The 23,161-nt window shown below is 35.3% G+C and overlaps 1 pseudogene; it reads left to right on the top strand.

Moving 5' to 3' along the window:
• The first annotated feature begins 1,364 nt into the window (after positions 1–1,364).
• Positions 1,365–22,300, top strand: LOC144283035 (transmembrane protease serine 11B-like; annotated as a pseudogene).
• Positions 22,301–23,161: the final 861 nt, after the last annotated feature.

Here is a 23,161-nt window from a genome sequence, read left to right as displayed (position 1 = left end):
CCCCTAATTAATAGAATGCTGCAGGGAACATATTTGTATTTGTTAGGTAATTAATAAAATAAATAAAAAATCTTAAAAAAACAAAACAAAACTAGATATTCTCTCTCATAAGTTCCCAGAAAATAGATTCTATGTCAGAGATTTCTGTTTATGTGTTTATTGAATAGAGTTCACTGAAATAACACTGCTAAGACAGTGAGGTAAGCAGTATTGGCAAGAGGAGAACTTGCCATAAGGCTTTTAATCAATGTCAGACAGTGCTTTGAAGCTGACATATCTCCTTAGACATACACTGGCCTCTCTGACATGTACTAAATTGAAGAAAAGACTCTAGGGCTTTGAAACCAACTCCTCCCTCACTCATTGGCCAATTGTGACAGTACTCTTGGGCTGCTAAACAGAATATCATAGACTGGGTAGCTTGTAAGCAACAGATATTTATTTTTCACAGCTCTGGAGACTAGGAAGCCCCAGATCAAGGTTCTAGGAGATTTGGTACCTGGTGGGAACTTGCTTCTTGGTTCTTAGACTGCCATCTTCTCATTATGTCATTACATGGTAGGAGGGCCAAGGGAGGTCCTCAGGGTCTCTCTTATGAAAAAGACATTAATCTAATTTGTAAAGGCTCTGCCCTCATGACCAAATAACCTATCAGGACTTCTACAAGTACTTTGTAACTGAGCTATCTACATCCTTTCTTGCTGCCCTCCATACAATGGCCCCTCTCTAGGCAAAGTGATCTCCCTAAAACAAAAATTGATTAGATCATCCCCCTGCTTAAAATATCCAAATAGCTGTACATTGGTTTTAGGATGAAGATATCCTAACATGGCTTACCAGGCCTAATAAGATCTGGTCCCTGACTATCTCTCAGCTTTATCTCAGGCCATTGTCCCTTATTCAATGCTGAAAGCCACATTTGCCTTTCTTCACATACTCTTGAGCAGTATCCATTCTCTTCTTTTCCCAGTTTCTTATGGCTGCCACACACCTTGGCTTGTGGTCACATCACTCCAATCTCTGTCTCCATCTTTATACCTTTCTCCTCTTATGTGTCCAATTTCCCTCTGCTTCTCTCTTATAAGGACACATACAGTTAGATTTACAGACCACCTAAATTATTAAGGATGATCTCTCCATGTTAAGGTTTTTAACTTATATCTGCAAAGACTCTTTTTCCTTATAAGGTAACATTTCCAGGTTCCAGGGATTAGGACCTGATATCCGTTGGTAGCCATTATTCAGCCTACTACAGCTTCCATATAAATCCACAAGACATCACATGTAGAGTTATAGTAGCATACAACTTGATTTCAGGGAGCAGAGAGGATGATTAATTAATTAATGATTTGGAATTGGCAACGATGGGCAAGGAAATATCCTCTTCACTTATATGGACAACGGTAAAAAGGACTGGGGAGAAACCACTTTAAATGGAGGTGAAGAAATCTTTATACTGGAAGAAAATCAGGTTCCAACTAGAGCAAGAAGATGATGTTTGGAGAAGAAATTGAGGACATGAAGATTTTGCAGAAATCACACTGTGACTTCCAAAGCACACCCCAGCAGTCTTTAGAGAGTTGGAGAAAGGAATAAGAAGGACTCATATTAGAGAATGGGACAAGCCTGAACTGGGAGTTTAGAGATTCCTGAGATGAGTGATGTGAACAGTGATAAAGGGCAAGAGGAGATTAAACCTGATGGCCTTCAAGGCAATTTGTGGTGAAAGGGGTGTAAGAATTGGCTTACAGAGAAAGAAGGTGGGAGGCTCTCCAAGAATATAGGAATCAAATGAGAAAAAAAAATATCCAGAAAAACTGAGTTGAATCCTTATCAAAATCAAGTGGGAAAAATATTTTCTTTTATAATTTTTATTAGTTACTATACTGTATGAAATTATTAGTTTTGTTTTATTTTTAATGTTTTAATTAGCAACAGTGCCTCCAGAAAAGTAATCTTGTATTTAAAAATAAATATGAGGACAGTACTAAATAAATTGCACTCAGTATGCCATTTAAAAATGGATGTTTTTCCAAAGAGAAATATGTAGGCAGGACTCCAGATGGAAATCAAAGTTTACACCAGGAACTAAAATCTACCTCTGCAAATGGAATAATTCTGAAAGCATAATTAGGAGATCTATGTTAAAAAATATATATTTAAGGGAAGAGAACTCAATTGCCATTTGTGAAAGCACTCTTCAAAAAAACAACACAAAATAAAACTTGTGAAGTAGTATAAAATATTGGTAGTTTCAGAAAGCTGAAAACATATTGCAAACCATAATAAACGGTATAGAATCTATAATTTGAGTAGTTTTTTTCTAAAGTACTTGCTAAGTATTCACTACTAAGGAGAAATTTGTGTTTAATTGAATCAACAAGATCAAATTTATCACATAAGTATATTTACCACTATAAAGATTTGAGACTAAATGTTTGACTGGTGATAGTGTATTTAAAATTCTATGTTTTGTTAATAAGTTTATTATTATAAAACATATAGGTTAATATGTTTTGAAATAATGAATACTCATTTTCTTTTTATGAAAATTCCACTTGAAAAATGCATTGGAATATGTTATCTCTTGGACATGTCAGTTTTCTTGGAAAAAGTCATTTAATTATAATAATATTTACATGTGTTAAAACATATTTGGTTTCTTTTTCTTTTTTTAAAAACAGATTTTATTTATTTATTCATGAGAGACACACACACAGAGAGAGGCAGAGACATAGGCAGAAGCAGGGAACCCGATGTGGGACTCGATCCTGGATCCCAGGATCATGCCCTAGGCCAAAGGCAGACATTCAACTGCTGAGCCACCCAGGCGTCCCACATTTTTGATTTCTTTTATCACATGTTATCTCTTTAGGTGCAGATGAATTCTTTTTTCTGTCTTTTATATCTATCTCCAAAGTATCTAACAAGGTGCTGTGCAGTGTGGTAAATTTTCAGTACTTATTGTTGCCAGGGTCTTTATTTTGCTTTCATACAGACAGAATTCCTTTTTAAATAACTTACATATTTTTATTTTTTCAGAAACTTGCTATGGAGTATAACACATAGAAAAGAATACAGAAGACAAATGTATAGATCAACGAACTGTCTGTCACAAAGCAACACTCATGTAATTACCACCTAATCAAGAAATAGTGCACTGCCAGAAGCAACATCCCACCTCCCCCCTAAAAAAATGTCCCCCAAGCAATGTGCCTTTTTCCTCTAAAAAGCAAACACTATACTGGACTTCTAACGTTATATTTAAATCTAAGTGTTTGAATATTACAGAAATGGAGAGTACATATTATTTTGTGTCTGATTCTTTCATTTGTGAGAGTCATCTATGTTTCTGCATGTTTTGAAGTTTTTTTACTTGAAGTGCTGTAGAACATTTTACTGTATGAAAATACCGCAAAGTTTGTCGTCATTCTATTGTTGGTGGACAATTGGGTTTACACCTTGGAGCTAAGGTGAATGGTGTTGCTGGGAATGTTCTTATATGTAGTTTTGGTGCACATATGTATGCCATTTGTGGTGGGTTTAGAATAGTAGTGAAATTGCTGGCTTATAAGGCTTGTACAAATTCTGTTTTATAGAAACTGCCAAGCTGATTCCCAAAGTGGCTGCACCAATGTACACTCCCACCGGCTCCTCTACCCCATCAACCCTTGGTATTATTAGTTTTTTTTTAGTTTAAGCCCAAATGATCAGTATATAGTAGTTTTTTAATTTCCATTTCCTTGTTGAGTAACAGAGTTGAACATCTTTTTGTATGATTATGGACATTTATACATCTTATTTTTTTCTAAAGTGTCGATTAAAGTTTTTTTTTTTTTCTATTGAGAAGTCTGCCTTTTAAAAATTAACTTACAGGAGAGCTTTATCTACTCTGCATATCATTTTTTTTTTGTCAGAAAAATATATTGCAAAGGTAGTTTCCATTCTGTGGCTTGCATTTCAGATTCTTAACGGGTCTTTTGATAAATAGAGGAGTTCTAAACGTAGTCTATTTTATCAATTTTATCTTTTATGGTTAATACTTTTTGTGTGAAGACTTTGCTTTCTTCAAGAGCATAAAGATCTTTTCCTAAATTGTCTTTTAAAGATTATTATTTTACCCTTTACATTAAGATTTATGATCTCCCTAAAGTAGGAATATATTTTTTTCCCCTATAAAGATATCCAATTTTAGGCATAGAGCATATATTTACACTTAGGATGTTGGCTTTCCCATAGCAGACCTTGGATGCCATTTTGGACTCTGTTTCCTTTATACTCTCAGATATCCTTTTCAGCTTCTAAGACTCCCAGCATCCTTTGTCACAAATAACAGCTCCAAATAATAGGCTAACTTCTTTATGTTTATCTTTACCTAGATCTTGGCCCTGAAATTCTTCATTGTCTTGTTAGCTCTATGATCTCTTCAAAAGAATTTTAACATATATTTTATTCATCTTTCTTACTATAATTATCAGAAGTGTTGGTCTAAATTGCTTGTCCATCATTATTGGAAATTCTAGTCCCATTTATTTAAAAATATAGTCTTGGGATCCCTGGGTGGCGCAGCGGTTTGGCACCTGCCTTTGGACCAGGGCGCGATCCTGGAGACCCGGGATCGAATCCCACGTCGGGCTCCCGGTGCATGGAGCCTGCTTCTCCCTCTGCCTGTGTCTCTGCCTCTCTCTCTCTCTCTATGTCTCTCTCTCTCTCTCTGTCTCTAATAAATAAATAAAATCTAAAAAAAAAAAAAAAAAAAAAAAAAAGGAGAGATAAATTCCTGGCTCTCAGTGAATTGGTAAAACGGAAAGTTTATTTCAAGTTCATGCAAAGTCCAAAATGTGGTATATTTGAAAAAGGTAGGTAGCAATTCTTATGGTAATGATTATGTCAGCTTTGGAAACTTAAGTTTTTTTCCTAAGAATTTGTTTACCTCATATAAATTTTAAAATTTATTTGCAATAACAGAGTTATTTCCTACCTTGTTTTATAATGCCAACATAACTTTGACTACAAACCTTAACAAGGACATTAAAAGACAGGAAAATTGTGCCATCCTCTCTCAGAAAGATGGATGTAAAAGTCCTAAACAAAACAGCATATGAAACCCAGTGATACATAAAATGTATGTTAAATTGCAATCAAGTTGAGATTATTCCAGAAATACAAAGTTGGTTTAACACTGAAATATCAATTAATGTGACTTACAACATGGATCGAATAAAGGTAGAAAAGAGGTATGGTTATCTTAATTATGTAAAAAAGCCTTTGATCAAATTCAAGTTCATTTATTATAAAATATATCAAACCAAAAACAGAAGATAACTTCCTTAATCTGATAAAGTGACAGCAAACATTCTTTTGAATGGTGAAACACTGAGAGCCTCTCCCTGAAATTGAGAGCAAAGGAAGGATACCTGCTATCACCATTTTTTTCAACACTGTACTAGAGTTCTGTGACACAAGGCTAAAGCAATGAATCAGGCAACCAGTTGGCCAAAACAAAATAAAAAAATAAGCAATGGAAAAGAAGTAATAATTCTATTCTTATTTGCAGATGACTTGATGATGTAGGTGTATGGTAAATATTCAAAAGAATGTTCAAATTTTAAGAAATCAAATAAGTTTTCTGGAAAGAAGGTCAATATACAAAAATCAATTTTATTTCTATATGCCAGCAACAGATATAACATGAAATTTAAAGAATAATGCCATTTACAATAGGACAGAATAAATCAAATACAATTGACCTTAGAATAATTATAGGTTTGAACTGCACAGGTCCACTTACAGATTTTTACAGCACTATAAATGTATTTTCTCTCCCTTACAATTTTCTTAGTGATAATTTTCTTTTCTCTAGCTTACTTTATTGTAAGAACATAATGTATAATACATATAACATACAAAAGATGTATTAACTGTTTGTGTTGTTGGTAAGGCTTCCAGTCAACAGGAGGCTGTTAATAGTTAATTTTGGGGGGCTCAAGTTATATGTACATTTTCGACTGCATGGGGGGTGGGATGGTGTCAGCAGGCATAAACCCTTTGTTGTTCAGGGTCAACTATATATGTACTCAATGCTATAAATTTCCTTCTATTCACTGCATCCCATAAATTTTGATAAGTTGTGTTTTGTTTTCATTTAGTTCCAGATGTTTTAAAATATCTCTTGAGGGTTCTCTTGAATGACTGATGTTATTTAGTAGTATGTTATTTAATTTCCACATAACTTGGGATTTCCAGTTACCTCTCTGTTATTGCTATATCTAGTTTAATTTCATCATGGTGTGAGAGCTGACACTGTATGATTTCTGTTCAAGGTGTATTTTGTTGTCCATAATGTGATCTCTCTTGATAACTATTCCATGTGATCTTGAGAAGAATATGTACTCTATAGTTGTTGGATGAAGTAGTCTATAGATTCAATCATATTCAGTTGACTGATGGTGTCAAGTTCAACTATATTCTTACTGATTTTCTGTCTGCTGGATCTGTCCATTTCTGATACAGATGTGTTTCTATGTAGGTCTGTGGTGATGCATTCATCTATTTCTCCTTGCAGTTCTATTGCTCTTTGCCTCATGTAGTTTGACACCATAGTTAGGTACATACACATTAAGGATTGTTATGTCCTTTCAAAGGCATTCTTCATTTCTGTTATAGTGTTGTTTTCATTTTTTTTAACCTCTAGCATTTCATTGTTGAATTTCCATCTCTCCGTTTACATTTCCCATCTGTTCTTGCATGTCCTCTACTATATACATTAAAGCTGTCAGCATATCAACCATAGTTGTTTTAATATCAACCATAGTTGTACAATAATTCCAACATCTCTATCATGTCTGGTCCCGATGCTTGCTCTCTGTCTCTTCAAATTGAGAGGATTTTTTTCTTTTGTTTTTTAGCCTTTGGGAATGTCTTGTAAATTTTCCCTCATAGCCAGACATGATGTACCAGGTAAAAGGAACTACTATAACTCCGAAGAGGAAACCCAAAATGAGTATAATTATTCTCACTGGTAATTAGGGAAATTTAAATGTAAATCACAATGAAATACAATTTCATTTACATCAGAGTGATGGCAATATTAGTTATATTAAAATTGATACCCTGTGAAAAATCATTTGTCAGAAACTTCTGCTGAATTGTAGCTGATGTCAACTGAGGAAGAAGCCAGCATAATGGACCTGGTCAAACACAGAGTTAGGATTATCCATTTACCACAAGGCTGTTTCTTGGGTACACCTTCTGGTGACCAATCTAGGAGTAGGTTATTATTTTTTTTCTTTAAACACATAAGCCAAGATAGTTTGTGATTCCCTTGATGACTCCTATCTTGAAACTATAGAAATATGGTAGTCATTAATACTAGTCCGACGAGTTTCATCGTATTTGTTCTCATTGTCCCTGACAACACCACAACAATCAGAGTACTATGGACAGGTAAATGGAATTTTAGTTTGGAGATTAAGTCTACAAACCCTAGCAAGTTATTAGAATATTTTCTAGCTTTTTGTTAACTTCCTGCTCTCTCTAATTTAGTTTTTTTCTGGACACCGCTAAAAAACATACTACTGTTTCTGAGGTCTAAAGGCTCTGCAAAGTCAGAAAACTTCAGGAAGTTGGAAAAAAGTAATCCAATTAGCAAATTTTGCTTACTTTTTTAAAAATAAGAACACTACAATTTTTGTTCTCTAATAATATAATTTAACTCATATTTTCTAGTAAGAAAATATTTTCTTGGAAGTAATTAAAAAATATAGAATCCATTATAGATTTTTGGAATAATGTATTTTATAACCCAGGTCCTGAATTGGCAGCTGGTAGACTGCAGAGGGTCCTCAAAACTTCATAGATTTTCTATTTTTTTTTTTACTTTATTTATTTATTCATGAGAGACACAGAGAGAGGCAGAGACATAGGCAGAGGGAGAAGCAGGCTCCATGCAGTGATCCCCACGTGGAATAGAACCCTGGGACTCCAGGATCATGCCCTGAGCCAAAGGCAGACAGACGCTCAACCGCTGAGCCACCCAGGAGTCCCACTTCGTAGATTTTCAAATGAATTCCCTCTATAGGCTCTCTACTTTTCCAGAATTGCAGAGGAAAGTTAGAGGTGAGGCCATTCAATTCATTTGATCATCAATTTCTCTTATTCACAACTCTTTCCCTAATAAAGTCCTCTATGAAAAAAAAAAAAGATTTATCTTCATCAAACTTGGGCAATTTTGCTTTGGAATCTTACTTTAACGCTCTTCACTGTATAAGAAAATTCAAGTGCATCTAATTCAAGTGGCCCATAAATGAAATTCTAATAAATGAAAACTACAGTTATTAAAATGCTTTGCAGTTTAACTGCTAATGCAATATCAGAAGGTGGTTATAAGAAGTCTGATCTAGGAAATGATATCTCATATGAACTGTGGATATAAACTATAGTGAGACTAACGCTTTAAAATTGTGAATCATACAGTTACCATTATTTTTATTGACATTATTGTAATTTGATTAAGTGGAATGTTTGATTATGCCAGAATAGTGATAATCCCTTACTTAGATTCCATTCTATACAACAATGAGGTAGGTATAGTTTAATTAAGTATATGGAGTTGATTAAATTTATTGAAGATTAATTTTTAACCTTTTTTTGTTGTTGTTGTTAAATTGTTCATTCTGGAATGCAGAGTTATGTCTTTAAAAATGGCCAAATTAATTTGGTAAAAGAGAAAGTAAATTGTTTCATGAATGGAACTTTTAAAATATTTAGAACATCATTTAAATAATTTCAGCTATTAATAAAAAAAATAATCAATTCCTAGAGTCCATGCATCACATTTACTAGAGGAAAGGTTGAATAAAACATAAATTACCGTGATTTTGTTAGGTATAAAAGTATTTCCTTAATTATTTATGATAGGAAGAAATCCATACAGAAGGGGAAAAGAACCATCAGTGCTATAGTCAACAAAATGTATTCTTTAAGCTGTAACATAGTAATTACTTGTATAGAAACCATTTCAGGCTAGTTCGAGTCACTATTCAGGCTACATAATGTTAAAGTCCCTTAAACTAATTTGCACGTCTCAGACGAAGCTACCAGACTAAGTTACAACTGGCTAATCCAAAACAAATTTGAGACCTCAATATCACAGAAAACATTTCTAGTTATTAGAAGACCTTTATTATCAGATAGTCATAAGGTTAGAAATAGCTATTAATTACCTTAATTGAATATTCCTTTTATGTTTATTCCCCAGGAACTCCAGATGCTATTCATCTAGTGTAAGAAACATAATACCTGAGTAGCTTGTTTGCTCTGATGAGATTAAACAGCAGGATTCCAATATGAAAGCATACATGGAATGCACCTGAAATAGGGAGTTTCTTTGAAGAGCTTTGGCAAATAATTCTGGTTCTGGGAAACACTAATTAACAAGTCATCAAAGGAGTATAAAGAAGAGGTAGGATTAAGAATAGAGAGCAGAGCAGAGAGGAAATAAGACTGGGTGGAGTTGCACAGTTGTGTCATAAGGTAATATTTTTTTTAAAGAACTTATCTACCTAAAAATAAACTGGTCCTAGAGGGATCAAAACATAAAGATTCTAATATTCATAGGGAATATCTAATGGGCTAAATATATCCCCTAATTACAAATTCTTCTGTTTTGTAAGTTTTGTTTAGGACAATGTGGAATACAAAAGATTGAGGATGCAGCTAAGGCTGTTCTGAAATCTGAAATCAGATTTTTATGTGTTTGTTATAGCTCTTCCTCCAAATTAGCAATTTCATGACATCAGGTCTTTCAAAATATGAAGGATAACTAGTGTCCGAATTTCATATATATTAGACTGAGGGTAGCCATAAGACCTAATTGTAAACCTAGACCACTCCATTTGGATAATGCCAAGTCACCATATTTTCTGATTATTTTTCATCTAATTGATTGGTTTTGATGATGAAACTTACCTGTCTCTTAATTTATATTATACAAATAATCCATTTTATTGTAGAAACATTAGGAAATGTAGTTAAGAAAAAAGTAAACAGGGCACCTGGGTGGCTCAGTCAGTTGAGTGCCTTCAGCTCAGGTCATGATCCCGGGTTCCTGGGATCAAGACCCACATCAGGATCCCTGCTCTGGAAGGAGTCTGCTTCTCACTCTACCTCTACACCCCTCCCTCCCTCTGTCTCCCATCAATAAATAAATAAAAGCGGTTTGGCGCCTGCCTTTGGCCCAGGGCGCGATCCTGGAGACCCGGGATCGAATCCCACGTCGGGCTCCCGGTGCATGGAGCCTGCTTCTCCCTCTGCCTGTGTCTCTGCCTCTCTCTCTCTCTCTCTGTGACTATGACTATCATAAATAAATAAAAAAAATATTAAAATAAATAAATAAATAAATAAATAAAATCTTAAAACAACAACAAAAAAAGAAAAAAAGACAAGAAAAAAAATCTACCCATAATCTCATAACATGGGATAACTGTGGTAGACATCATGATATTCCCTTCCACATTTAATTAAAATTTGTAAATGGTTAAACTACATGTTTGTTTATACATGTATATGTGTCCATGAATATGATGTGACTATAGCCACAAAATACAGACTACACCTAGTGTTTTGTAACCTGCTTTAGATAAATAAAAAAAGCAAATCAATTTCTCTCCAGCAACATGAGGATAGAAACCACATAGATCTTGCTCACTGCTTTATCCCCAGAAGCTAACACAGTACTCAAATCTGATTTGTTAAATGAATGAGCATTAGGGTCTATCCTCTTTAAGTTTAAAGGCTTCTGCATTTCATGCTAGCATAGAGGCCTAATCATAATTTATAAATTACGTTGCATGAGCTGAAGGAGAGCCAGGTAAATTTAGAATATCTATCATCTGATTTGAGCAATTTTCTTCCTTTCACAGGTATGGCATATCCTCCCAGAAAAGATCTTGGCCAGTATGGATAGTGATCCTTATTTTTCTTGGAGTGACAGCAATCTTGGAAGCAACTATTCTTGTTCATTTTCTGGCAGTTAGTCAGTATTGACTATTTTTCATTTTCACCCTTACTACTAAATCTCCTTTTATTTTTAGAAATTGATAAGAAACAACATGAATATTAAATTTCTTCATGGAAATTTTCTCAAATCTATTTACTATGTTATTTCAATATAATAATTCTCTATTATTGAATACCCGGATTTACAAATGTTTTTGAATCAAATGCCTCCTTGACCCACTCCGTAACTTATAATATACTTAGTAATATACTACCAACTATGAGAGTATGTGCAAGACTGAAAAGTTCAATATTTTGGGGCCAAAATGCGTTGTCAGTAAAGGAGCTTATGCAGTAGGTTAGTAGTTGAATTGTTATACATTTTAGTAAACATATCTAAAAATTTGGAAATCCCTACTCTTTTTAGCTCATTTCTGTTTTTTTTTTCTGAAAGGAAATTTTATTTTATTTTATTTTATTTTTTTAATAATAAATTTATTTTTTATTGGTGTTCAATTTGCCAACATACAGAATAACACCCAGTGCTCATCACATTTCTGGTTATTAAGACATAATTGCTAAATAGCAATGGATAATTCATAAGTGCCTCATTTAAAAAAAAAATTAAATTCAATTTAATTAACATGCAGTGTATTATTAGTTTCAGAGGTAATTTAGTGATTCTTCAGTTGCATAGAACACCCAGTGCTTATTACATCAAGTGCTCTCCTTAATGCCCATCACCCAATTATTCCATCCCCCCACCTACCTCCCTACTAGCAGCCCTCAGTTTGTTTCCTGTAGTTATGTGTAAAATCATATGGTATTTGTCTTTCTCTGACTCACTTATTTTGTTTTGCATAATACCTTCTAGTTCTATCCTTGTCATTGCAAATGGTAAGATTTCATTCTTTTTGATGGCTGAGTAATACATATACCACCTCTTCTTTATCCATTCACCTGTCAATGGATATCTGGACTTTTTCCATAATTTGACTATTGTGGACATTGCTGCTATAGCAGCAATGGGGTCTAGGTGCCCCTACAATTCACTATGTTTGTATCCTTTGTATAAATATCTAATAGTGCAATTGATGGGTCATAGGGTAATTCTTTTTTTTTTTACTTTTTTGTGGAACTTCTATACTGTCTTCCAGAGTGGCTGCACCAGTTTACATTCCCACCAACAGTGTAAGAGGGTTCCCCTTTCTCTGCAGCCTCACCAACATTCATTGTTTCCTGAGTTGTTAATTTTAGCTATTCTGACTGGTGTGAAGTGGTATCTCATCGTGATTTTGATCTGTATTTCTCTGATGCCCAGTGATGTTGACCATTTTTTCATGTGTCTGTTGTCTATTTGTATGTCTTCTTTGGAGAAATATCTGTTAATGTCTTCTGCCCATTTCTTGACTGGATTCTGTGTTTTTTGGGGCAATGAGTTTGATAAGCTTTTTCTAGATTTTGGATGCTAGCCCTTTATCTGATGAGGCAGATATCTTCTTGCAAATATCTTCTCCCATTCTGTAGGCTGCCTTTTAATTTTGTTGATTGTTTCCTTTGCTGTGCAAAAGCCTTTTTATCTTTATGAGGTCCCAATAGTTCATTTTGCTTTTGGTGCCCTTGCCCTTGAAGATGTGTTTAGCAAGAAGTTATTGTAGCCAACGTCAAAGAAGGTGCTGCCTGTGTTTTCCTTTAGGATTTTGATGGATTCCTGTCTCATATTTGGGCCTTTCATTCACACAAATGTCTCATCTAATAGATAGTAGAAGTGACTGAATGTTTATAAAAATTTGATCTTTATTTTTAAAATTAACACTACATTCAGAAAGCTTGTTTTTAATCCTTAAATTTGTGTAGCTATTTAATGTTTTCAAAGAAATTTGACACCCATTATTCCACTTGATCCTCATAATAATCTTTTGAGCTAGGGAGGATAGAGGGTGTACATCATCTAGAAAGTGAATGGGAATGTTTGTAATGTTTCCTGTATCAGAAGTGGTTAGAAAGAGTAACTGGGTAATCACTAGGCTAAGAATTTAGATTACGTATGAAAATTAGGTTTCAGGGCAGCCCCGGTGGCCCAGTGGTTTAGCGCTGCCTTCGGCCCGGGGTGTGCTCCTGGCAACCTGGGATGGAGTCCCACATCGAGCTCCCTGCATGAAGCTTGCTTCTCCCTTTGACTGTGTCTCTGCCTCTCCCTCTCTCTCTCTGTGTCTGTCATGAATAAATAAATAAAATCGAAAAGAAAAGAAAATTAGGTTTCATCTACAGTACACACTCAGATGGTTTGTTAGTGGTTGCCTGGATTGCTGTTTTGAGGTGAATATTGAGGGTATTCCTGGCTTCAGTGGGGCAGTGACATCTATTATCATACGAAGAAAGGGTGGTGATCACTTCATCAATACTGGGTAGTTGCCATTTCTAGAATGAGTGAATATCCACTCCCTTTCATTGCTTTCCTCTTCCTTTCTCTCACCCTCTAATTATTTAAAAATCTGGGTCTAACGTTAATTTTGAGACCAAGATATGAGGGACTAAAGGCTACTTGTTATTTTAAAATTCTTTGAGTATTTCTTTGTTTCGCAGGAAAGATTTTCTATTACCAAGGTGATTTTCATATTTCTGGAGTTACATACAATGATAGCTGTGAGAATGGAGCTTCACAAGTCAGCACAGATACGAGCAAAAATATAGAGACTAAGGTAAGTCCAAGATTTCTTTTAATAATTTCATAATAAATTTGTTTGGAACAGATATGGTGACTACTTTGTTTCTTTCTCTTGACAGATGTCTGATGCTTTTCAAAATTCTAGTATATATAAGGAATATATCAACTCTCAGGTCATCAAAATTCTGAAAGAAAGAAAGAAAGAAAGAAAGAAAGAAAGAAAGAAAGAAAGAAAGAAAGAGAAAGAAAGAATTCTCCATAAATTAAAATGCTATTGCAATTAAACTTCTGTTCAGAGTAGGAACTGTTTTGTACAAATCTGTAATCTCCATACTTGAAAGGGAATTTTAAGGTTGTTGATCGCAGTCAGCCTCAACTGACTACTATGATGAAGGATAATTGTAACTTTAGAAAACAGAACCCCATCTGATTATTTTGCTTCTCACATACTAGCCTCTCCTTCTCCCATCCACACCCATCTGGCCATACCTTTCCTAAAATAATCTTTTGGTCTCTTTAGTAATCATTATCACTATAAATGACCATGAAGCAAAGTGAATTTAAACATCATTTAAGATAACATTTGTCCAAATATGTCTTTGAAATATGCTTGAGTTTGGTGGTAGTCAGGAGGGTTGCAGAGGGGAAGGGTATCTGGAGCATGGGGGATGAGGGATAAAGGGAGAGTATACTTATATTTTGGTAATGGCCAGTATCCATTTTAGGGGAATTCTGAACTTCCAAAACAAAACAAAAATATCCAGCTGGACAAAAAAACCCAACCAACTAACCTACTTACCAACAGACAAACAAAAACCTTTAAAAACCCTTCTATTGAAAATAGAGTTGTGGGTATTTTTAAAAATTGTGATTTGGTTTGAAAAATCTCCCAAAATGAATTAATCTCCTTCCCTAATTAATAAAAAGGATTAATAAAACATATAATATATAAAATATATAATTATATATTATTATAATATATTCATATATTATTAATTTATAATTAATAAATAAATATATATATATAAAATGGAGAGTCTCTTTATCCTATAGAGGCATCTTTCTGAGCTTTCCCATTGTACAGATCTATTGGGGTAGAGATGTATAAGAAATTATAGGTAGAAGCTTAGTCTGGCTCCTGAATATACAGTAGGTGTTCTTTTTTGAATGCTGCCTGGTCCTGAATTTATCTCTTCATCTAAAGTTATTAGAAAATATCTGTACAGGGATGCCTGGGTGGCTCAGCAGTTGAGCGTCTGCCTTTGGCCCAGGGTATGATCCTGGAGTCCTGGGATCAAGTCCCACATCAGGCTCCCTGCATGGAGCCTGCTTCTCCCTCTGCCTGTGTCTCTGCCTCTCTCTCTCTCTCTCTCTCTGTCTCTCATGAATAAATAAAATCTTTAAAAAAAAGATATCTGTACAAAGACATGGTTTTTACTGTATTAATAAAATCTTACATCAATCATTTGTTGGCCAGTACTCAGTTTCTCACATATTGGAAATATTCTGAGTTCTAGTTTGTAGCTCACATCTTTTCACATGACCAATACCTCTGAACCAGTTAGAAGATTTTTAGAGACCCTTGCACTTTATACACACTGAGACAATATCTGTGTACTGTTCTTTAATATATCTAATGGAAATAATATAATTGAAATATAGGAAATTCAATGTGTTCACAAAACATCTACAAAAATAAAAAAAGAGCACACTAGAGCATTTCAGTTATTTCTAGTCCTGATCGCAATGGCTCAAATGTACAGTTGCAGCTGACATTCAAATTTCCTCCAGCAAAGAGGAATAGCATGAAGACTGCAATTGAAGCTATCTTATATCAGATATTGAAAGACAACATGGCATCCTGGAATGCAGTCCCTAATTCCATTAGACTCATAGGCATTTCACTTTTTCCCTTTATTTTCTATTACTTAGGTTTCTGGACTTTTTGAAAGAAAGTACTAGGGAAAAAAATTAACCAGGAGTTTCAGGAATTTGCTTTGGGAAAAAAAATATACTTCTCAAATTCTGGTATGCCTACCAATGAGTTGGCATATAAGGGGCAGTGGCGTAAAATCTTTGACAAGTGATAGGAAGGAAGGCTAAATGTGGGCTTGCATGTAAACTTGGAAGGCTTCACATTTATGTATGAAAAAGGGGGTCAAGGATCCTAATTGAAGTATTATTCCTCCTTTTCCTCTACTCTTGTCAGGGTTTCATTATAGGAAACAGACTGTGCTTACTTGATCATTCAGTGTGGAGATTGCCAGGTAAGAAGGGAGTTGGGGATACGGAGTTCTCACTGCTTCTTGTGGAAGAATGGGAATGATACTAACAAAGAAAAAAATTGTCTAGAATAATGTTCTAGAAAACAAAGGAAGAAAATGATAGGATCTTGCCTCAGTACAGAAAGTGAAGTCTGTAAAGATCTTGAAGATCTTGCAAAGGTCTTGAAACTCTCACTTGGATTGTTAAAAGACCTGTTAGGTGATAAGCATGTAGTTCAGAGCCTCGTTTTGTGGTTCTCTCATATTGACAGTTGATCCTAGTGTCCTTGAAGGCTACCAAGGCCGACAACTGCCAGTTATAGCTCCTTTGCCTCAGAATACCTGTCACCAGTTGACCACTCATGAGAAGTGAGTTTGAGATAGAACTTCTCAAAAGAACACTACGATTGCTATGTGGGTAGCAGTTGCTAAAGAAGGCTGCCCTTCTATGTCTCAGGGGTTTAGAGTCAGCACTTGGTGGGTCTTCTTGTAGTTCCTTACTCTTTCTCTTTAAAATCTCTTCCCAGGGGCACCTGGGTGGCTCAGTTGGTTAAACATCTGACTCTTGGTTTCTGCTCAGGACATGGTCTCAGGGTCATGAGATCGATCCCTGAAATGAGCTCTACACTCATCCAGGAGTCTGCTTCAGACTCTCCCTCCTCCATCTGCCCCTCCCCCCTACTTACACTGTTTCTCTCTAATAAATGGGTGAATCTTTTGAAAAAAAAAAAAAAAAGTCTCTTCCCAATAGGAAAGAGACTTGAATTTAAGTCAAATTCTTAAAATTTCATAAATCAGCCATAGTTATGAGATGACTCTAAAGAGAAGAATAGGCCCAATGAAATGAAAATTTAATTGGAATTTTTTCCTTTGTAGATAACAGTATTTCAGAGAGATGAGAATTATCATAAGGAAAGATATCCAAAGATAATTAATTCCATGCCCCTCTTTTAGTGAGAATATAAACTTCTCACCTTAGTAAATATTTTACTGCCACTATTACAAAATTGAGAGCTTTGTTTATTTCCTTTTCCTCTTTCCTATACTACCTGGTAGACATGTGGAGAGATGGTTAAAATATAACAAGTAGGAGAGAGAGGGGCTGGTAACTGATATGTGAACTAGTCTGAATAGTTAAATATTGAGTGTAATTGGGCTAGGAAAGTTAGCATGTATGTTCTTGGATTGAAGATAATTGCTTAATGATATTTTATTTTTTTGTTTTTTTTTTAATTTCAGAAATTAGCAAAGCTAATGTTGAAAAAATTACCAACAACTGTAAGTTTAGAAACTATGATAAATTTAACACATTCCACAAATATTTCTCTATCATTATTCTAAAAAGTGTCTTGAAATATATTGTTTGGAAATCCATTAAATAGTCTGCCAAAATTATTGTATAAACCAGATATATATGGAATTTCATTTTGAAAAACACTGACCTATGAATTTTAACATTTGTAAGGAGTTGTCCAAAAGAATGAAATGAGAACTGATTTCAAAGAATTGAATCATGAGTGAAAACTATCATATCTGAGTAAGTTAAAATAAAAAAGATTGAAGGTATAAAAAGACAACTTAAGATAATAAGAAAATATAAAAGTAGGCTATATCAAATACATTTATTATAAGATAAAAAAATAGTTCTGTGTCTTTTAAATGAATTCTTTTTAGGGCATCATATTGCCCACAAGATACATTTATGCATTCATTTATTCAATGGATTATTTATGGCATATCTATTATCTACATGGAACTTTACAGATAGCATTTCATATGCTGTGTAAGATGCCGACATTATGAAGTAAAGTCTCCACCTTCCAGAAATTTGCAATCTACTTGGAGAGACGATAATTGTAACAAATAGATAAAATAAATTTTGTCAAAAGGTAATTGAGGGATCCCTGGGTGGCGCAGCGGTTTGGCGCCTGCCTTTGGCCCAGGGCGCGATCCTGGAGACCCGGGATCGAATCCCACGTCGGGCTCCCGGTGCATGGAGCCTGCTTCTCCCTCTGCCTGTGTCTCTGCCTCTCTCTCTCTCTCTCTCTCTCTCTGTGACTATCATAAATAAATTAAAAAAAATTAAAAAGGTGATTGAGAGTGAAAAAGAGGATAAGTAAAAGTTACCAAACCAAGACGAAGTTGGGTACCATGATCACGGGATAGTCCAGAGAAGGCACAACAAGCTTAGTAGATGCTGAACAATCATTCAAGGGTTTCAAATAATGTTTTAAGATGTGTTTCTTGTAAAGCATAATCAAAGATAGTTGCTCTTATGTAAATAAATCCTTTCTTCAGGTTGTGGAAGACCAACCAACAGCATCACAGCAGACAACTGAATTGTGAATGGGAAGAATGCTCTGGTGGGGGCATGGCCATGGCAAGGCAGCATGCAATGGAAAGGTCAACACAATTGTGTGGCATCTCTTATCAGCAGCTGGTGGCTATTATTGGCAGTTCACTGCTTTGCTGAGTGAGTGTGAAAGTCTGGCTAAATGTAAGATTCAGGTACAGGCCTATTTTTTTGGTTATTTGTGGGGATTGACCTAAGTGACCTAAATATGTGAACATTCACCAAGGCCAAATGAAATTTATAATTACCTGAATAACTGAAGAGGAACAGAGGCATTTAAATTTGTCGAAAAGGAAGGGCACCACGGTGGCACAGTTGGCTGAGTATCCAACTCTTGGTTTCATCTCAGGTCGTGATCTCAGGGTGAAATGGAGCCTTGCATCAGGCTCCATGCTCAACATGGAGTCCGCTTAAATTTGTCTCTCCCCCTCCCTTTGTCTTCCCCCCATGCTTGCACACGTTCACTCTCTTTCTCTTTCTCTCCCTCTCTAAAATAAGTAAAGAAATCTTTAAAAAATTGTCAAAGAGGAAAAGTGAGTAGAAGTAATTCACATTTTCCAAATAGCTACTTTGGCCTGACGTTAAATACTTTATTTACATCATTTTATTTAATCATAACAATAAATATGCATGGAAGGTATAATTTAAAGATGGAGAAACTAGAGTTCAGAAATGGTGCTGTAACTTGGCAAAGGTGATACAGCTACTAAAGAACAGAAGTTGAATGTGACCCCAGGTATGGCTGACTCCAGTTACTGTGTGTTTATTTGTCTTGCCCTCTAGGAGTTTACTACCTAACCAAAGATATTTGAATGAGATATACTGGAGGTACTCGTCAGCATAGAGTAGTAATATACCACATATACAATAACACAGTAAATTCTGTGAAAATTTGATGAGGAAGGAAAACATAGCCAGCTGACAGATGAAGATGGTAATATATGACCCAGACCCTAAAGATTAAAGATTTGATTGATAGGATGGGTAGATGGGAAAGAACAATACGCATTTTGAATTTGGAAAACCACCTTCTTCAGATGTCTTAGGTGGAACAACAAAAGTTGTGTTCTCTAGACAGTAAACAAAAAAGAGCAATTTGAAGTAGAGAAGATTTGTTAAAAGAAACATTAGAAAATGCACTCCAGGGATCCCTGGGTGGCTCAACGGTTTGATGCCTGCCTTTGGCCCAGGGCGTGGTCCTGGAGTCCCGGAATTGAGTCCCGCATTGGGTTCCCGGCATGGAGCCTACTTCTCCCTCTGACTGTGTCTCTGCCTCTCTCTCTCTCTATGTCTATCATGAATAAATAAATAAAATCTTGAAAAAAAAAGAAAAAGAAAATACACTCCAAAAATTTGTTGTGTTGCCTGGGCACATTTCTAGTTGACAAGATGCTTACTTCCTGAGGAAGTCTTTCTTACAAAGCATGGTTGCAGGATTTGTCTTTGAAGCAATTTTCAAAAAGTAGTCCATAGATAGGGGACCACCAGAGGACTCGTTAGAAGTGTGGATCCTTAAGCATCACACCAGGGCTTTTAAATATAAATCTTAAGATGTGGAGCCTGAATTGATTCTAAGGCAGTAGAGTTTAAGAAACACATTGAGTGTATGGAGTCACTGAAGGTTTTAGAATGTGAGAAGGATTGAAGAATGTTGCCATTACATGAAGGTCTTGAAAAATAAAAACAAAACAAAAACAAAAATAGCACCTGACATTTTAAGGGAAGGGGAGATAAGTTAATGGGATGTTAAGTCCTAAACTGAGAAAGAGTTTCAGTGGGGAGCTAGAGAAATGATCAGAAAATTTAAATTAGAAACCAAGATGCCACGGACTTGGTAAACATAATAAGGTGATTGAGTAAGAACAAGTGGCTATTTTTTTATGTACAAAGATGCCCAGAGCCTGCCACAGGCTCTTGGAATCCAGGGTATTCGGCAATAAGAGTGATTATGGGCCCCATCCACTGAGGCAGCTCATATGACTCCTACCCAAGTCAGAAACTGGTGAGGCTTTAGTAGTAGAAAACATCAATGACTCTAGTTAGGAGGATTTGCAGAAATCTGACAGCTCTAATAGTCCTGAGCACTATTTTATTTGCCACATCTCTGAGTCAAAGACATCTTTAAAAATAAAAATTTAGCGTTTTCTAGTGTTGGTGGTGAGCCTACTTCATGCCTTATAGTTATGAGATAATGACACTATGAATGCTGTTGTCACTCAAAAACTGCATGTATTTTAATCAAATTTTGTCTTCCAGGAAAAATAATTCAGACGATTGGACTGTCAATTTTGGAACTGTAGTAAATAAAGCATATATGACACAGAAAGTCCAAAACATTATTTTTCATGAAAATTATAGCGCAGCTGGGGTTTATAATGATATTGCCCTCATGCAGCTTGCTGAAGAAGTCTTTTTCACAAAGTACATTTGTAGGATTTGTCTTCCTGAAGCCAAAATGAAGCTCTCAGAAAATGCCAGCGTTGTAGTTATAGGATGGGGAACACTTTATGTGCACGGTAAGTTTTTCTGTAAAAAGGTAATAGCTTCGTGGGAATAATTATTTAAACAATCAATCACTCTCTTATGCAATTTATCACTCAGTAAATATTCCAAAAAGAAAACCAAGTGGTGGAACCAAATTGTCTTCAATTTCTAAAATACCTCTGGGGATAAAAATTGGAAAAATTGGAGTTATGTGTCAGGCAGCCAGCTGTAATAAACACCAGAAAGGGACCAATCTATGTTGAGACTGGCCTGGCTCTTGCTGACCAAAAGAATCTACTTTATTCTATAGATGTTCTTTGTCTCAACAATCAAGGATTAAGATCCCCATAATATGCAGAATGTATTGCCTTTAGGTCCCCTTCCAGTGATACTTCAACAAGCCTCTGTGAAGATTATTGACAACAAAGTTTGCAATGCTCCACATGCATTATCTGGCACCATGACTGACAAAATGCTATGTGCTGGATTTATGTCAGGAAAAGCTAATGTGTGTCAGGTATGTCTAGACATATTATCAAATCATTTTCTCCCTAACTACTAATTAAATGGAAGTTTTTATAAACAAAATGTTTTGTGTGTAGTAATGATTTCCATAGAGTAGCTTATTTTGATCCACATAATGGATGTTTATTAATCCCAGTTATGTATCAGATACCAGCCTAGATGCTGGGAGGCACTGGTGAACAAAATCCCTCCTCTCATGGAGTTTTCAGCCTAGGAATCCATACCAAGGATAATACTGACATGGTAATAAAATAAATTTGGCCTTATTTTCTAGGCAATCAGCAGAATAGAATGCTGCGTCTTCCTTATCAGGAGATATGGCAGGAGATCTAGCATGTGCACATGTCACCCATTCCTCAGGCTTCATTATGCAACAGCCAAATCATTTTCTTCATAGTCAAGGCTAAACTCATTGGAAGGTCTGCCCAATCTAGCATATGGCGGCTGTAGGCGATATATTCTGGTTTGGAGTTGCCCTGGGTTTTGAATAAACCCAAGTTCCATAGTTTGTTGTTATTGTTGTTGTTTTTTTTTTTTTTTTTTTTTTTAGTATTTATTTGAAAGAAAGAGACAGAGCATGGGCAGGGGGAGGAAGCAGAGGGAGAGGGAGAAGCAGACTCTCCACTGAGCAGGGAGCCTAACCTGGGGCTCGATCCCAGGACCCTGAGTTCATGACCTGAGCTGAAAGCACTGACTGAGCCACTCAGGCACCCCTAAGTTCCACAGTTCTGAACCTAAAAGAGGATGGACTCTTTTCAGAGCCTAGAGTCTTTTGGTAAGTCCAGAGAAGCAGTAAAAAGAAATTCTTTGATGGGACAAGAAACATGTCTTCCTATCTTCTTCTAGAATGATTCTGATGGACCACTAGCTTACTTGGACTCTAGAAATATCTGACACCTTGTTGACATAGTAAGCTGGGGTGATGGATGAGCTAAAAAGAATAAGCCAGGCATTTATACCTGAGTGACTGCTTATCGTGATTGGATTACTTCCAAGATGGGGCTCTGAAAGAAAAGTAACTTTGGAATGGAATATAAAGACAACAGTAGGGTATTCCTATCCATTGCTTCAAGTCTTTTTCTTTTGATTGTTGATAAATCCTTTTATGTCCAAATACATAAAGGTCTTCATCAATATTTAATTATACCAATAACATTATCCATTCATTTATTAATTTAAATAATATAGGAAATAGGAAGAAAAAAAAGAAAAGATGGCCAAAATATTTTTATTAATTGCCTTGTTCTCATTTATCTTATCATTATATTCAGAATTTTACCTTAATTTATTTTTCAGAAATTAAAAAATACACATTTTGTTAATATAAGAACATATATGGGTCTAGCAAATAAATTATTTTTCATTCAGTGCATAAATTATAATTGTATTTTATTAAACTGGAATATGTCAAATAAATAATATACATTCATTTTTTATTTATATGTGAGATAGTTTGTGTACCTTGTATAATCATACAGTGTTGGAGTGGAGAAGGCATATGAGCTAGAAGAAGCTTCTCAATTTATAGACAAGGAAACTAAAGACTAGAGAGGAAAAATTATTCTCTTAAAGTCCCTCTTCAGTGGTGACCCTCACGTGAACTTCCTCTGCTAGAATTTAGATCCAAAATTAGTCAAGAGTTTAAAAATAATTTTTAGGTTGCAGTGATTTATATGACATTTTCTTCATGTCATCTTTTTGTCATTTTTGTTTGCCTTCCCTTGTAGCAAAAATAATGTGAGGTCTCTAAGGGCAGGGGACTGTGTGACACCTCCTGTAATAAATGCCCTTGCAGTGCATATACAAATAAGTGTATAAGGGCTGACTTAGTAGTCTATGCAAATAATATACCTTTTATAATTTCCCAAA

This window comes from Canis aureus, chromosome 14 (genome assembly GCF_053574225.1).
Source record: "Canis aureus isolate CA01 chromosome 14, VMU_Caureus_v.1.0, whole genome shotgun sequence".
Lineage (NCBI taxonomy): Eukaryota > Metazoa > Chordata > Mammalia > Carnivora > Canidae > Canis > Canis aureus.
The sequence above is the reverse complement of the archived record's forward strand: the minus strand, read 5'-3'. Positions and strand labels throughout refer to the sequence as shown.